Source organism: Schistocerca americana, chromosome 10 (genome assembly GCF_021461395.2).
Source record: "Schistocerca americana isolate TAMUIC-IGC-003095 chromosome 10, iqSchAmer2.1, whole genome shotgun sequence".
Taxonomy (NCBI): domain Eukaryota; kingdom Metazoa; phylum Arthropoda; class Insecta; order Orthoptera; family Acrididae; genus Schistocerca; species Schistocerca americana.
In genome coordinates, this window is record NC_060128.1 from 112716604 (window position 1) to 112734128 (window position 17525).

Sequence of the window (17525 nt, forward strand, 5' to 3'; positions counted from 1 at the left end):
ACTTTACAGAAGCTCTCCTGCGAACCTTGCTGAACTAGCACTCCTGAAAGAAAGGATATTGCGGAGACATGTCTTAGCCACAGCCTGGGGGATGTTTCCAGAATGAGATTTTCACTCTGCAGCGGAGTGTGCACTGATATGAAACTTCCTGGCAGATTAAAACTGTGTGCCGGACCGAGAATCGAACTTGGGACCTTTGCTTTTCGCGGGCAAGTACTCTAGCGTCTGAGCTACCCAAGCACGACTCACGGCCCGTCCTCACAGCATTATTTCTGCCAGTACCTAGGTTCGCAGGAGAGTTTCTGTGAAGTCTGGATAGTAGGAGACGAGGTACTGGCAGAAGTAAGCTGTGAGGGCGGACCGTGAGTCGTGCTTGGGTAGCTCAGTTGGTAGAGCACTTGCCCCCGAAAAGCAAAGGTCCCAAGTTCGATTCTCGGTCCGGCACACAGTTTTAATCTGCCAGGAAGTTTCATATCAGCGCACACTCCACTGCAGAGTGAAAATCTCATTCTAAGTGCTGTGTTCCTTGATTTCCGAAGGGCATTCGATACAGTTCCGCATCTCCGGCTAATGATCAAAGTACGATTAATATCAGACTAACTGTGTGACTAGACTGAGGGGCTTCTAGCAAGCGTAATACGGCATGTCAGTATCATTGGACAGAAGTCTTCAGACTGACCTCGGTCATACCCCAAGACAGTCTTATAGGCTCTTTACTTTTCACAATACATACTAGACACCATGAGACTTGTTGCGGATGAGGCTGTTGTATACAGAGATGCCGCTATACTAGAAAATTGTAGCGAAACGCAGGACGACCTGTAGAGGGTCGACGCTAGATGTAGCGAGCGGCAATTGACCATCAACATAAAGAAATGTGACGTATTGCGAATACATAGACAGGAATACCCTTCATCGTATGATTATTTGATTGCAGAAAATTCACTTTAACCACTTATATCCATAAATTATCGTACGGAGCGATTTAAACTCGGACGACCACATAAAACTAATCGCAGGTGTCGCAGATGCCAGACTGCGATTCATTGGAAGAACCCTCAGCGAGTGTGGTCCTTCAACATATGACGTAGCTTACAAAGACCTCGTTCGATCAATACCCGAACATCGCTCGTCAGTGTAAGATTCCTCCACGTGGGATTGATAGAGGAAACAGGAAAGATCCAAAGAATGGCAGCACCTTGTGTGACAGGCCAATTTAGTAAGCGAGGATGCGTCACAGAAATTCTGCACCTACTGTCGAAGTTTGGAGAGCATACGTTCCTAGAAGAGTCAGCTAATATACCGGGTGATCAAAAAGTCAGTATAAATTTGAAAACTTAATAAACCACGGAATAATGTAGAGAGAGAGCTAAAAATTGACACACATGTTTAGAATGACATGGAGTTTTATTAGAACAAAAAAAACAAAGTTCACGGAATGTCTGACAGATGGCGCTGGACAGCAAAACGTCAGTGACTGCGCATGACAATCGTGTATAAAAGGAGCTGTAATGAGAGAGAGAATCAGATGCGTCAGCAGTCGCAGCATGTTGACGTTACCTGAAAAGTGTCTTTTAGTGAAGCTGTATTATCAGAATGGGGAATGTGCTAGTTCAGTGTTACGATTCTATCGCCATAGGTAGGGGATTCGAACGGGTAAAGGTCCGATTGGACGATTGCATTTGGGTCGTTTGCCTTTTAAGCGCTGGTGAATCGGCATTTCTGCTCTGCTTGTTTTGCTGATTTGTCTCGGGATCACAGTGGAGCACCGGGTACTAGTCCTCTGTGATCAGATGGCTAGAGAAGTCACCCGACTTTGGCTGACGCGGCTACAACACTTCCATTGCTGTCCTGCTTCGGCGGACGGATTTGTGGGGTCGAATGATGGACTACATAGTGACGTGAGGGGACGCATGTTTGTGGTTAGCGTTCCGGTCGACGGCGTTTGACGGCGGCAGTGGAGGATAAAAAAAGCCGTCAAGTGGTGATCGAAGGGTTCGCTGTGTCAGAAATGTACGGATACCAGTCACTGACCGGACCAGAGGTGTGAAAAGTCGGTCGGGGAATCTGAGGATGGCGTAACGTAGCGCCGAAATTGGTTGCTCAAATAAGATAACAGTAGAAAGATGTTTCGATTCGACATTGTAGACTGGACAGCCGAGGTTCGGCAAACGCCTGCATAGAGGCAATGGAGGATTGCCGTATTGGGCACCAGCCACATCGTAACTGCTTCGTCTCTGCGCTTGCCATCCGAGAGCAAATAATGGACTCCCTGAAACATGTGCTGTCATCCTGAACCACTGGTCTGAAACTAGTAGCATCTGGACTAGGGGATTACCGTCCCATGCCTAGGCTGAGTCAACGCTACCACACAAACGGCTGCATCTAGACTGGGAAGCATAGATTGCTGCTCAGTTGCCTAGCATTGTGCTTAAAGATTAACTGTGCTTTAGCCCTATTGTTGGCCAGTATGGCGGCGACCTTGGGGGGAAGTCCCATTATTCCAACGTTTTGGACAGGCACAATGGTGTTACTCTTGACGTCATAGTGTGGGGTTGTCATCAGGTATGACTTTATGTCACGGCGGGTAATGATTCTGGGTATACTAACAACACGAAGGTAAATCGTGGACATCCTGCATCTTCAAGTGTTACCTCTCATGGCGCCATTCTTCAACATCACAATGCTATTCCATACATCCAACGTGTGTATATGAACTCTGTGCGCGATGCTGAGGTGCCCCTGTGGCCAGCAAGCTCCGCAGATATGTCCCCGATAGAACGCGCATTCGACTATCTGGGTCGTCAACTCCGTTCCAATGCCATCAACGGAGATATGAAGGTCGCATTTCAACATTTACAGGCAAATTTGACTCAGGAGATGACACAACAGATTTATAAAACCCTTCCCAAACCAGTCAGTACCAGAATGGGTCCTCATACTGATAAGTGGGCTCATACTGCCAATTTGTAAATTTGACTCGGTTCTGTAATCACTGCAATAACTCCACACACCCTCTCGAAGAGTCAAGTTCAGTTTCGTTTGCTCCTACCGTTCTGGATGTTTCACTCTTTTTGTCCAGGCTGCCTTTGCACCTGCTAACGTATTCTTTTGTCGATCACATGACCACACAGTGGACTCTAAGCCAGGCTGGCGTGACAAGAGCTGACTGTCGTGAGACGTCAGCGCTGACGTAGCGACCTGCCGCCTGCCGCCTGCCGGCTGGCGTGAGTCCGTCCAGTGAGCGGCTATCAGATGGACGCCGCCTCCCTGGAGACTAATGTGCGCGCCGCGGCAGCAGACGCGTCGCATGCCTCCAGCGCGTCAGCCCCGAGGACAGCCACACGCCCCTACTTCCCACGTCTTGTTCCGTCCCCTTGTTACCAAAAATCTAGAAAACTACCTGACCGAATTACTTCAAATTTTCACACGACACTCAAATAAAAATTCGGACGGACAATACCTACATGTCTTTTTGAAGATAAATGTACGGATATCCTGTTAAAACCGAGTGCTGGAAAGTAAATGCAGTGCTGTGATGATGAGAGTTCTCGTTTCCTTCTTCGCAGTAAGTTTTAAGTACGGAAGCACGCCACTGAAACCATTAGACAAATTGTTTCTGCCATATACACTATGTGATCAAAAGTATCCGTACACCCCCAAAATCGAGCGAGGTGGCGCAGTGGTTAGACACTGGACTCGCATTCGGGAGGACGACGGTTCAATCCCGCGTCCGGCCATCCTGATTTAGGTTTTCCGTGATTTCCCTAAATCGCTCCAGGCAAATGCCGGGATGGTTCCTTTCAAAGGGCACGGCCGACTTCCTTCCCCGTCCTTCCCTAATCCGATGAGACCGATGACCTCGCTGTCTGGTCTCCTTCCCCGAAACAACCAACCAACACCCCCAAAAATATACGTTTTTCATATTAGGTGCGTTGTGGTGCCACGTACTGCCAGGTGCTCCATATCAGCGACCTCAGTAGTCACTAGACATCATGAGAAAGCAGTATGGGCCGGGCGGTGTGGCCGAGCGGTTCTAGGCGCTTCAGTCTGGAACCGCGCCATCGCGACGGTCGGAGGTTCGAATCCTGCCTCGGGCATGGATGTGTGTGATGTCCTTAGGTTAGTTAGGTTTAAGTAGTTATAAATTCTAGGGGACTGATGACCTCAGATGTGAAGTCCCATAGAGCCATTTGAACGAAAGAGCAGAATGGGGTGCTCCGCGGAGCTCACGGACTTCGAACGTGCTCAGGTGATAGGGTGTCATTTGTGTCATACGTCTGTACGCGAGACTTCCATACTCTTAAACATCCCTAGGTCCACTGTTTCCGATGTGATAGAGAAGTGGAAACGTGAAGACACACGTACAACACAAAAGCGTACAGGCCGACCTCGTCTGGTGACTGAGAGAGACCGCCGACAGTTGAAGAGGGTCGTGATGTGTAATAGGCAGACATCTATCCAGACCATCACACAGGAAGTCCAAATTGCATCAGGATCGGCTGTAAGTACTATCACAGTTAGGCGGAAGGTGGAAAAACTTGGATTTCACGGTCGAGCGGCTGCTCATAAGCCACACATCACGCCGGTAAATGCCAAACGACGCCTGGCTTGGTGTAAGGAGCGTAAACATTGGACAATTGAACCGGGGGAAAACGGTGTGTGGAGTGACGAATCACGGTACACAATGTGGCGATCCGATGAATGCCGGACATTTGCCACACTTGCCCCCTCGCCAGGTAGCGATCCCTCAGGTAAGGGACGCCCTTCCTCGTACTACTTCTGTCCGCTTTCAAACCGCCGTCTCCACATCTTACTCGATACAACCAGTACGTAAGGGACCTTCTTCAACATCTTGGCGTAATACAGAGCTTCCTTTCCGAAATCGAAATATTTATATCTTTTGGGAAACGAAAGCAATTCCGACGATTATGCAAGTATGTAATTAGTTCTGCCAAGTATAAATATAGATCCCTCTGTCTCTCTGTCTGTACGGTAGCTTCCTTTCACGCTTACTGATTGCGATAGAAATAGTCCATAGCCATGGGAGCAACAAGAAACGAACGATGTAAAGAGAATGCGAATGTACGCTCATCATTTCTTTTTGATCGCTGCATTTGTGCCTACTTTACTATAACTGCATGCGCAAAAGACAATAAGGAAAGAAGAAATCGGTATGTGAATGTTTGAAAAGAAGAACGACATACTCCATATTAATTTACTCAAAATCCGATATCCCTTGCGGCGAAACATTAGTTAGTAAAGTGAAGCTGGACAATGTTCAAAACATGACTGAAAGTACGTTCATGGTTGGTTGGTTGGTTTGGGGAAGGAGACCAGACAGCGTGGTCATCGGTCTCATCGGATTCGGGAAGGATGAGGAAGGAAGTCGGCCGTGCCCTTTCAGAGGAACCATCCCGGCATTTGCCTGGAGTGATTTAGGGAAATCACGGAAAACCTAAATCTGGATGGCCGGACGCGGGATTGAACCGTCGTTCTCCCGAATGCGAGTCCAGTGTCTAACCACTGCGCCACCTCGCTCGGTCTACGTTCATGAACAGAGATAAGAACAACTATGATTGGCATGTCATCTAAAGTCGACGCACAATTTTAAAATGTTAGAAATAAGGAAATTAAGTACTATGCTTGTACTGTACGTTGTTGTTCTAGTTGTTTAGCTCTGGTATTTACAGGGTCACAGAGAAAGCATCCTAATTTTTGGAGGGAAAAGCCGTAATTGTAATGATCTCCACTACAACAGAAACGAGAAGCACAACTTAAGGAAAAATAGTGTAATGTGTGTTCCAGCTCACAAGCGACATTGAAGCAGGCAGTGCCTGTGACTTAGTATGGACAGAGGTTATATTCGACAACCGGAATAAATTAATAACTGGATCCTTTTACCAAGCCCCGGTCTCAGATGAAACAGTTGCAAAATATTTCAAAGAAAACTCGAGTCTCATCGCATATAGGTACCCTATTCATACAATTACAGTTGGCAGTGACTTCAATCTATCTTCCGTATGTTGAAAAAAATACATTTTCAGACCCTACTGTAGATAGAAAACAACTTCCATAATTGTTCTAAATGCTTTTTATAAAATTATTTTGAACAATTAGTTCACGAGGCCATTCAAATTGTAAATGGTTACGAAAACACACTTGACCTCTTAGCCACAAATAATCCTGAGCATCACGACGGGTACAGGAATTGGTGAATACAAAGTCGTAGCGAGGCTCAATTCCGTAACAAAGAAATTCACCAAAACTAAACGCAAAATATATATATTTTAAAAGCAACTAAAATTTCGGTTGGCGTCTTAAACTATGTAAGTGAACACCATATGTGGCTTAAGTTCAGAGAAATAGTATCAATAGCACTCGAGAGATTCACACCAAATAAATTAATCTCACACGAAACTGAACCCCCATGGTACACAAAACACGACAGAAAGCTGCTGCAGGAGCACCGAAAAAGGCACGTATAATTTAGACGAGCGCAAAATCTCCAATATTGGCGAAGTTTTACTGTGGCTCGAAATCGGTGCGGATTTCAATGCGAGATGCATTTAATAGTTTCCACAACGAAACTCTCTCTAGAAATGTGGCGAAAAATCCATAGAGATTCTGGTCCTATGTTAAGAAAACCAGCGGAAAGGCTCAGTAAGTACCTTTACTGCGTGTCGGGTGGCGAGTGTGGAGGTGGTGGAGGGGGAGGAGGAGGAGGGGGAAACAAGGGACCCAACCCTTCGGAGCAGGTAAAATCGAGGCAAATGTCTGCCGTGGCAAATGTCCGGCGTGGCAAATGTCCGCACACCGATCCGATGACAGGGCGTGGGTATGGCGAATACCTGATCAACGTCATCTGCCAGCGCTTGTAGTGCCAACGGTAAAATTCGCAGGCCATTGTGTTATGGTGTGGTCTTGTTTTTCATGGATGGGGCTTGCACCCCTTGTTGTCCTGCGTCGCACTATCACAGCACAGTCCTAAACTGACGTTTTAAGCGCCTACTTGCTTCCCACTGTTGAAGAACAATTCGGTGATGGCGACTGCATCTTTCAACATGGTCGAGCACCTGTTCATAATGCACGGCCTGTGAATCCTATGTGACGATGTCAGTGCTTGCGAAAGGTTTAAACTTCGCTCCTACACCTGCCTCACTGCCTTTAACGGATTTCATCAGTTCCATTGAGGAAACCATTAGACGTCTCCCTGTGGATTCTGCAGACGAAATTCGACGTGAATCTTGCCGAACGTTGTTGAAATGTGCGCCACAACGGAGTAACATCTCGCCAGCTGAAAGAGCTGCTCTCCGCAGCCTGAAAGAAGATACTAGCACAGTCGTACTGCCTGCGGATAAGGGTAACGCCACAGTTATTCTGACAAGAGAAACCTACAACGAGAAGATATATTGTCAGCTAAATGATTCTACGTACCGTAGAATTGAAAAGGACCCAACAAGCCGAATATCAAGGAAAACTACTACCCTTTTGAACGACTGTTCTCTGCCTGAAGAAGTTATCAAGAGATTGAGACCACACAATGCAGTACCACCAAGACTCTACGGTCTTCCGAAGATACACAAGGATGGTGCCCCACTACGATTAATAGTGAGTAATATTGGTGCTGCGACCTATTCTACAGCAAAATATCTGGCCTCATTACTAAAGCCGTATGTGGGTAAGTGTTGCCACCATATACGTAATTCCGAGGATTTTGTCAGTCGCTTGAAGGAAGTTAAGCTTAGCAGCTCGGATTTATTAGTCAGCTTTGATGTGGTCTCACTTTTTACCAAAGTACCTTTAATGGAATCATTACATCTTATTGGTAACTTATTCAGTGCAGAAATGACGGCCTTGTTTGAACATATACTCTCCTCAACGTACTTTTTATTCAATGACGAATTCTTTGAACAAACAGACGGCGTCGCCATGGGGAGCCCTTTGTCGCCTGTGGTAGCTAATCTCTTTATGGAGGACTTTGAGGAGAAAGCACTTGAGTCTGCTGTTTTAAAGCCTACGGTCTTCTGGCGGTACGTAGATGATACTTTTGCTGTATGGCCTCATGGCAGACAGGAACTGGAGAAATTCCTTCATCACTTAAACTCATTACATGAGAACATCAAATTTACGATGGAGATTGAAAAAGAGGGCACTTTACCATTTCTAGACGTGCTAGTACGCCGTAAAAATGATGGGTCATTAGGACATTCTGTGTACAGGAAAGCGACTCACACAGATCTGTATCTCCAGGCGTCAAGCTGCCATCACCCAGCACAAACAGCCGGTGTTCTCAGTACCTTAATACATCGAGCGCATATAATATCGGATGATGAAAACCTCCACGCAGAATTAGAACACTTGGAGAAGGTTTTCAAAGAGAATGGCTACACTTCTCGCCAAATAAGGAAGGCCATGCGCAACTATCATAACAAGAAGCAACGCGCTGAGGACGCAGATGATGACTTTAAATCAACTGCGTTCCTTCCATACGCCGGGAATGTGTCGTCGAAAATAGGCCGATTACTGAAGAAAAATAAAATCAAGGTTATCTTCCGTCCACCAGCAAAGAACCGGGCCCTGGTTGGATCCGTTAAAGACGATTTACTACTGAAGAAGGCAGGTGTCTACAAAATTCCCTGTGAATGTGGCGCTGCATATATTGGCCAGACGACAAGAACTGTCCATGAACGATGTATAGAACATGAAAGATACACCCGTCTGCGGCAACCGTCAAAATCGGCAGTAGCAGAGCACTGTATTTCTTTGGGACATTCAATGGAATACAATGTAACAAAAATTTTATCCCCGGTTTCCGGTTTTTGGGATTCCGTAATCAAGGAATCAGTGGAAATACGTCTTGCCAATAATCTTATAAATCGTGACAACGGCTTTCAGCTGGATAAAAATTGGAATCCTGTTATTAAAATTATACAATCACAGCGGAATCGACAGTGTCATTCGATACTCAATGACTAGATGAACCTTTATTTCCACCACCGAGGGCAGCACGTACAACTCGGCTATGCTGCGCATGTCAACACCTGACGCATGCGCTGTAGGATGCCAGTACATTTCACATGCGCGAGATTCGGCATAAATACCGCGACTGCTCCTGGGCTCTTCAGTAGTTGTGTACTCACCTGATGATGGCCGGACGTCTCTGGGCCGAAATATCGTGGCAGAATGTCGACGGGATCCGGCTGCATACCCGGAAATTATTAGAAGAATGTTGCAAGATGTTCGAAATTCCGAAATGATGATGAAATGATGAGGACAACACAAACACCTAGTTCTCGGGCAGAGAAAATCCTCAGCCTGGTCGGGAATCTTACCCGGAATCCTGTGACCCAGAGGAAGCAACGCTGGCAACTAGACCACGAGCTGCGGATGAAATTCCGAGAGAAATAGAAGTAAGCTATAGGGGTACTGAACAATATGTGCAAGAACCAAGAAGCCAAAGACAAATGGAAGACTAAGAACGAAGTGCTCTGATTACATAGGGTATAAGACGGATGTACTCTTTCGCTTCTACTGTTCAATCTACATATAGAAGCAATGACGGAAGTGAAACTGAGATAGAACTGAGAGAATATTGACGTTAAAAAGCGACGCGCGTGGAAACCTGTAGAGCGTAAAAAATGTAGAGGAAGAAAGAGATTAAAACATATCCTCCAAATAATTGAGGACGCTGAGTGAAAGATCTGCCCTGGATAGGCTGGCACAGAGGAGTGAACTGTTGATCCCAAAAGCAAAGACTCGAACCAAAAATGAAAATGTGTAGAGTATTAGGGATTGCATTCAGGAATTCTGTCTGATGACGCGCGTCTTCCAGATATCACTGCCAGTTCCTAATAGGGCTCGAACGTGCTCTGGAAGCAACTCACAGGTCCTTACTGATTTCATGCGATAAGGTTTCTTGACAACAAAAAATCTTTTACTAAAGCTGGACAGCTGTCTGTCGGACATTCTTAGAATATTTAAGAATTGTTTTTGTCGAAGAACAGATGCCGACGTGTTATGGTTTAAGACGAGGGCACGGTTACAAGGTCTGCTGTTGGAACGATGATTCCGTTCCCTTTACTTGAAAGCTAGTTACAAGTTTGTTGAGGGTGGGGAGTTTGGCGCACAACACAAACTTCTGGCTGGCTGCAGTTCGCAAAAAACTGTGAAATGCAGCGAGTCCGTCAATATGGCCAGAGTCGGGACTGCTGCTACACTGCTTGACAAGAAACGAGGAGCAGACACAAGACGCGGTGGGATGACAGTGTAACTTGGTACACGTACACGCCACTGAGGTTATGTAAATGGGAACAGCTGTGACAGGCAGAACGTACACTTGTGTTGAGTGTTATCAGCAGGCCTCGTGGAGTATATAAGGCGTTTGAAAAGCGTCAGACGTTTACTGATCACCATGAAGGACACGGATATGAGCCGCAGTCGTGTGAGACAGTGATATCAGCAACTGAAACACTTTGAAAGGGGTCTCTTTGTGGGGGACCCACTTTGTCTGGCAGGTCGTTTTTTGGGTATTCATATGTGACAGATGCCTAATGTTGGACTGCATGAGATCGAGAAGGCATAAATACTTGCCAAGGTTTCGGTAGACCATGTCTTGTGACCTCAATGGTGGATCACCGTATTGTGCAATATGCACGTCGTAACCCCTTCACATCTGTGCTTGTTATTGGAGAACAGATAATGGAATCCGTGCCACGTTCTGTGTCATCCGAGACTAGTCGGAGCCTAGAAGCAGTCAGGTTATCACTGATGCCGCAACACAAACGGTTTCGTCTGGAATGGTGCTATGACTGAAGGGAATGGACTCCTGGTTAATGGTGTCGCATTGTATTCAGCAATGAATCGCAGACTGTACTGCCCTGGGTGAACATCAAAGACCAGTATGGTGGCGACCTGGGCAGAGGTCCTCTTCTTCCAAAGTCATGGAGAAGCACTGCGGTGTTCCTCGTAGCGACATGGCGTAGGGAACCATCAGAAATGACTTGAAATGACCGCCGGTGATTATTGAAACAATTCTGACGGCACAGTGGTAAGTTAATAGCATTCCGGATCCTCATGTGTCACCTCTCATGCAACAGTACGGTTGGTTCATTTTTCAAGAGGACAATGCCCGTCCACACACAGCACCTATCGCTGTGAACTGTGCGTGGCATTGAAATATTCCTGTGGCTAGCAAGATCCGCAGACCTGTCGCTGATAGAACATCTGTGGGACCAGCTCGGATGTCAATTTCATGGCAGTTCCATTATCCGAAATAACAAGGACCCATTACAATAATTGTGATGCATTTTGCTCAACCGATGCAGTGTGTGTATCCAAACCAGATGGGGTGCAACGTCATACTGATAAATGGGCTCACACTGCCAAGTGCTTTGTAAATCTGATTCGGTTTTGTACACCACGAAGATGACGTGCTACAGAAGCGAAATTTGATCGACAGGAAGAGGATGCTGTGATATGCAAATTATTAGCTTTTCAAAGCATTCACACAAGGTTGGCGCCGGTAGCGACACCTACAACGTGCTGACATGAGGAAAGTTTCCAACCGATTTCTCATACACAAACAGCAGTTGTCCGGTGTTGCCTGGTGAAACGTTATTGTGATGCCTCGTGTAAGGAGGAGAAATGCGAACCATCACGTTTCCGACTTTGATAAACGTTGGATTGTAGCCTATCGCAATTGCGGTTTATCGTATCGCGACATTGCTGCTCGCGTTGGTCGAGATCGAATGACTGTTAGCAGAATATGGAATCTGTGGATTCGGGAGGGTAATACGGAACGACGAGCTGCGTGGCAACGGCCTCGTATCACTAGCAGACGAGATGACAGGCATTTTATCCGCATGGCTGTAACGGATCGTGCAGCAACGTCTCGATTCCTGAGTCAACAGATGGGAACGTTTGCAAGACAACAACCATCTGCACGAACAGTACTACGACGTTTGCAGCAGCACGGACTATCAGCTCGGAGACCATGGCTGATCACGATGGTCGCATCCGTGTTGGGCGACATCGCGGTTAACGCACACTGGAAGTGTGTATTCGTCATCGCCATACTGACGTATCACCCGGCGTGATGGTATGGGGTGCCATTGGTTACACGTCTCAGCCACCTCTTGTTCGCATTGACGGCGCGTTGAACAGTGGACGTTACATTTCAGATGTGTTACGACCCGTGGCTCTACCCTTCATTCGATCCCTGCGAAACGCTACATTTCAGCAGGATAATGCACGGCCGCATGTTGCAGGTCCTGTACGGGCCTTTCTGGATACAGAAAATGTTCGCCTGCTGCCCTGACCAGCACATTCTCCAGATCTCTCACCAACTGAAAACGTCTGGCGAATGGTGGCTGAGCAACTGGTTGGTCAAAATACGTCACTCACTACTCTTGATGAACTGTGGTATCGTGTTGAAGCTGCATGGGCAGCTGTACCTGTACACGCCATCCATGCTGTGTTTGACTGATAGCCCAGGCATATCAAGGCCGTTATTACGCCAGAGGTGGTTGTTCTGGGTACTGATTTCTTAGGATCTATGCACCCAAACTACGTGAAAATTTAATCACATGTCAGTTCTAGTATAATATATTTGTGCAATGAATACCCGTTTATCATCTGCATTTCTTCTTGGTGTAGTAATTTTAATGGCCAGTAGTGTATGGGGGACCAGCTCGGATGTCAATTTCATGCCAGTCCCATTATCCGAAATACCAAGGACCCACTACAATAATTGGGATCCATTTTGCCGCAGCGGCGTTACGAACCGTTCTCAACCGAACCAGTGCGTGTATCCAAGCCAGAGGGGGTGCAACGTCATACCGGTAAGTGGGCTGACGCTGCCAAGTGCTTTGTAAATTTGATTCGGTTTTGTAATTACTGCAATAACGTGAAATACTCTCTCGACCCGTGAAGTTTCATTGCGTTTCCCCTTCCCGTTCTGAGTTCTTCATTCTTAGTGGCTCTAATGTTACTGGAGACAAACGAGTTAGATAGTAATCGCGAATCACTTTGCTTTTCGATGCAAAGTGGGGGGAGCAAAAAGCAGGCGCAGCCCAGCAACGGCTGTGTAGAGACGCTGTTGTGGCGAGCCGGCGGTGCGGCCGGCTAGATAAGCAGCGGGCAGCTAATCCGCGCTAATCCTAGACAGCGGGAGGCAGGGGCGGTTGAAATATGCCCAGCTGTAGCAGCAGCAGCAGCAGCAGCTGGTGTGGGGTTGGCGGCCGGCCGGCCAGATAAGCGCCAGGAAATTAAGCTGTCGCCTGGCGCGCGCCTCGCCGGGTCACGTGACCAGCGGGCGACCGCGGCAGCCGGCGGCCGGTCCACGCCGTCACTGCTCCGTCTCCACTCACAGCTGCGGCTCAACTCGTAACCATGCAAACTTGTTGTACAGCACCCAGGGATCTCTGCTTTTCTGACATAAATTTGAGAGGTTCCAAGCCCTCTTTTGCATGTCACCTCCCATTTTCATCAATTTTATTTAACTACGAGCCCTGAGAGACAATAAGGAGATAGTCGTTCTTCCTGCCGACAAAGTAAATGCCACAGTCATCCTTGAGAGATGCGACTACGAGCAGAAGATGCTGCAATTGCTAGACGATCCAGCATATCGGAAAATCAACACGGACCCGACCAGGAAGATACAACAAAGCGCCGCCACCTTGCTGAAAAATGGCGCGCTCGAGGATAAGGACATTAAAAGACTTCGCCAACGTTCGGCTGTAGCTCCGAGGATATATGGTCACCCAAAAACGCACAAAGAAGCGATGCGACCCTTAGTCAGCAACATAGGGGCACCGACGTATCTTTTGGCGCAGTATTTAGCGGGCATGCTAAGACCTTATGTGGGGAAATGTGCGCACCATATCCGGAACTCGACGGACTTCATGGGCCGCCTGAAGGAGAGTACAAGAATCCGACATCATGGTCAGCTTCGATGTCGTGTCATTATTCACACATGTCTCGCTGGAAGATTCTCTCCACTTAATCAGTGAGAAATTCGGGCCTGAACTGACACAACTGTTCAGGCACGTGTTAACATCGACGTACTTTGTCTTCAATGGTCAATACTACGAGCAGACCGACGGAGTACCCATGGGGAGCCCAATCTCCCCAGTGGTGGCCAACCTGTTAATGGAGAGTTACGAAGAGGAAGCACTGGAAGCCGCCGAACTGGAACCTGTATGCTTCTTTCGCTACGTGGACGGCACGTTCGTTATCTGGCCACATGGACAGCAACAGCTACAGATTTTCCTACAACATCTAAATTCGATCCACAATAACATTCGGTTCACCATGGAGACTGAGAAAACTACCCTTCTTGATGTCCTAGTGGAACGTAGGTCTGATGGCTCACTGGGTCACAGTCTGTACCGCAAGCCTACACACACTGACCTGTACCTACATGCCTCCAGCTGCCACCGTCCGGCGCAGCTTAATTGAATGCTCAACACCTTGGTACATAGAGCACACTCGATCTCTGGTGAACAGAACTTGCCAACGGAACTCAAACCCCTGGAGACCGTGTTCGGCAAGAATGGGTATGGCAACCGCCAAATCCAAAGGGCCTTCCGACAACAGAAATACAGCAAGAACCGAGATGAAGAACAACCCGAAGAAGAGAAGCAAGCTCTGGCCTTTCTGCCGTTTGCTGGCAACGTGTCGTCAAAAATAGGGAGACTGTTACGGCGACACAAGATTGACACGGTCTTCCGACCACCGGCAAAGATTCGTGACCTACTAGGAACGGCAAAAGATGACGTAGGTCTTAAGAAAGCGGGCGTATACAAAATCCCGTGCGGCTGTGGCAAATCCTACATCGGCCAAGCAGTTCGCACGGTCGAGGACCGATGCAAGGAAAACGAACGTCACACCCGCTTACGCCAACCCAGCCATTCGGCCCTAGGAGAACATTGCATTGAAACCGGACACACAGTGAAATTCGAAGAGATAAAAATCCTGACGGCCACAAGTGACTATGGGACAGTGTCTACAAGGAGGCCATAGAAATTCGCGTAACAGATAACAGGGACACCGGGTTTCAACTTAGCAAGGCCTGGAAACCATTATTAAACACCATCAAAGAGCAAAGGCGCGAGCGGACGCGAGATCCTTCCGCAACGGCGGACGGAGATGAACTGCGCCTACCACTGGGCGTGGCTGCAGCTACCCCCACCCCTACCACCACGCCGGCCGTCCGCGCCGGGGTACGACTCGGGACCCCGCGGACACAAATACCACGGACACAGCGCAGACAGATCATTCCATCAGCACCACCTGATGATGGCGGAACGGTTATTCGCCGAAATAGCGTGAAACTTCGACGAGCGGATCCGGCTGGACACCAGAGAACCTTGGATACAGCACATTCGCCGGGAAAGCCTCAGATCACATAAATTTTATAAATGCTCTATGTCATTGCACGGTAGTAAGAGACCAAATAAGGTTGTAATGAGAGTATTTGTACTGAGAACTCAAAAATACTTTTCACTTGATTACTAAACGTGTTGAGTTACCTCCCTGGGTGGCCCGTGTGAGGCGAGCATCGGAGGACGCAGCACACTGCATTTCCGGAGCTGCACTTCCCTGAATTCTGAGGGCATCGTACAATAGGCTTGAGCGCCTGGCGGAACGACTGACGTCGATCGAGTTTCGCCTATTGTATGCAGGCCGAAACGACATGCGAGACATCTGAGTGTCACCGCAGTTTGTGTGTTTACCATTCGGGCGCGTCCGGAACGAAGATTGCTAGCACGGACTGACTGCGTTGTCCTCTTGATTCTGAGAATACTTGTGGACTGTGCCCTACTGGATGCGACTGTCTGGTGCCGAATGGCCGGTGGTCTAGGCAGGTTGTTTTCGTAGCCGGTCAAACGGCAAATTCAGTGCCCTCAACTGCAGAGGCATGATTGGTCAACATAAACTGAGGCTAGTTGACGTCACAAAGCCCTTCTCGAAATTGGAGGGAACGGTCGCTATTGGCGCGAATGATGTTCTGAGACAGTGAGGGGGAATTTTGGAATCAGAACTGAATGCTGATTCGCAGCTTTCGAGGAGAGTAGGGAGTACAGCAATGTTGGCTTCGCTCTTGCGTTGTGCGGGCCCAGGATTCGGGATCTGATCTTCCTCGGAGTTGGACGGTCTTGCGACTTGGTCGCTCTTTTTCGGAAGAACTTAGAATTCTCGGATTGCCTTTGCGGCCAGGGGTTGACACAGAATTGCTGCACGGCAGAAGTCGGCGCCTACATCATCAGGACGCTGCCTACCGCCGACGTGCTGCAGATTTCAGTACTGGTACAGTATTTTGCGGCTCCGTCATTCTAGGACCTTACCAATTTTATACGCGTGCGTTCGCTTTGCTAGAAGGCCACTTTGCTTGTTTCTCCATGCGATCCCATTTGAGCTCTCACTACTAATTGCGATACTGCTATATAGTCAGGACATTAATATTTGAATCATTAGAACCTCCAGTCATTATCGTCAATCTATTGCATCACAGAGTGTAGGAGCCCCTTGTTCTCGAGCCAACTCTTACTCTCATAATATTTCAGTATACCCTATCCTTCAATTTACTGTGTGTGTCGACGATCATGTGCACTTATGTTCTGAGACATAATAAATCTCATTGTAATATTTCCGCCGTTACGTCTCCCACAGACGGCCCCTGCCAGGCAGACTACCCTCAAGACACCCCTGTGTACCATATAACACACACAAGCACTTGCAGGCGCAACCAAGAGGAAAACAATTCTTCCAAACAAACAGAACTTGCTAGAGACTAATGCGAATCTTTTTCTGCAGAGGTCGCCTCACAGATACAGGGAAAGTTGGAGTACTCCTCCGGCCTCCGCCGGCTTTTTAAGGCCAGCGCAGCAGCAGTACAGCCAGTTCCTCGCCGAGCTAGGACCAGCTCCGACGGACCCCACCGACGCTCTTGATGAATGGTCGTCCACAAGTTATTTTTGTGTGTATAGTGATTCTTCGAGAAGTGTAGTTCAGTTTAAATAAACGACATACACTGAGTGTTCTACAATACTGAGTATTCTTCATCCCCCCCTTATCATTTCGTAGATACATGCAGCATCCCATTTCCTGTGGTTTATTATGATAAAGTTCTCTCTCTTTTTCCGAGTAGATTACGATATTTATTAAATTGTGTGTGCGCACTCCTTATTTTACCAACTACCACCACCATCATTTTCTTCCGTTTCCGTTGTGCGCATAATTAATTAGGTGACAGATAAGGAGGGGGTAGAGTATATGTCGTCTTTTGCAAAATTTGTCTGAATTAAAGATGTACGAATTCTCTTCCACCCCGGCACCTCGCAAATTTTTACATCTACGTCTACATCCACATACATTCCACGCATCCCACCGTACGGTGCCTGGCGGACAGTACATCTAGCTCTACTGGCGATATCCGTTCCTGCTTCACTCCCAATAGGAGCGAGGGAGAAGCGGCCGTATCATGCCCTCGTACCAGCCCTGATATATCTTACCTTACCTTC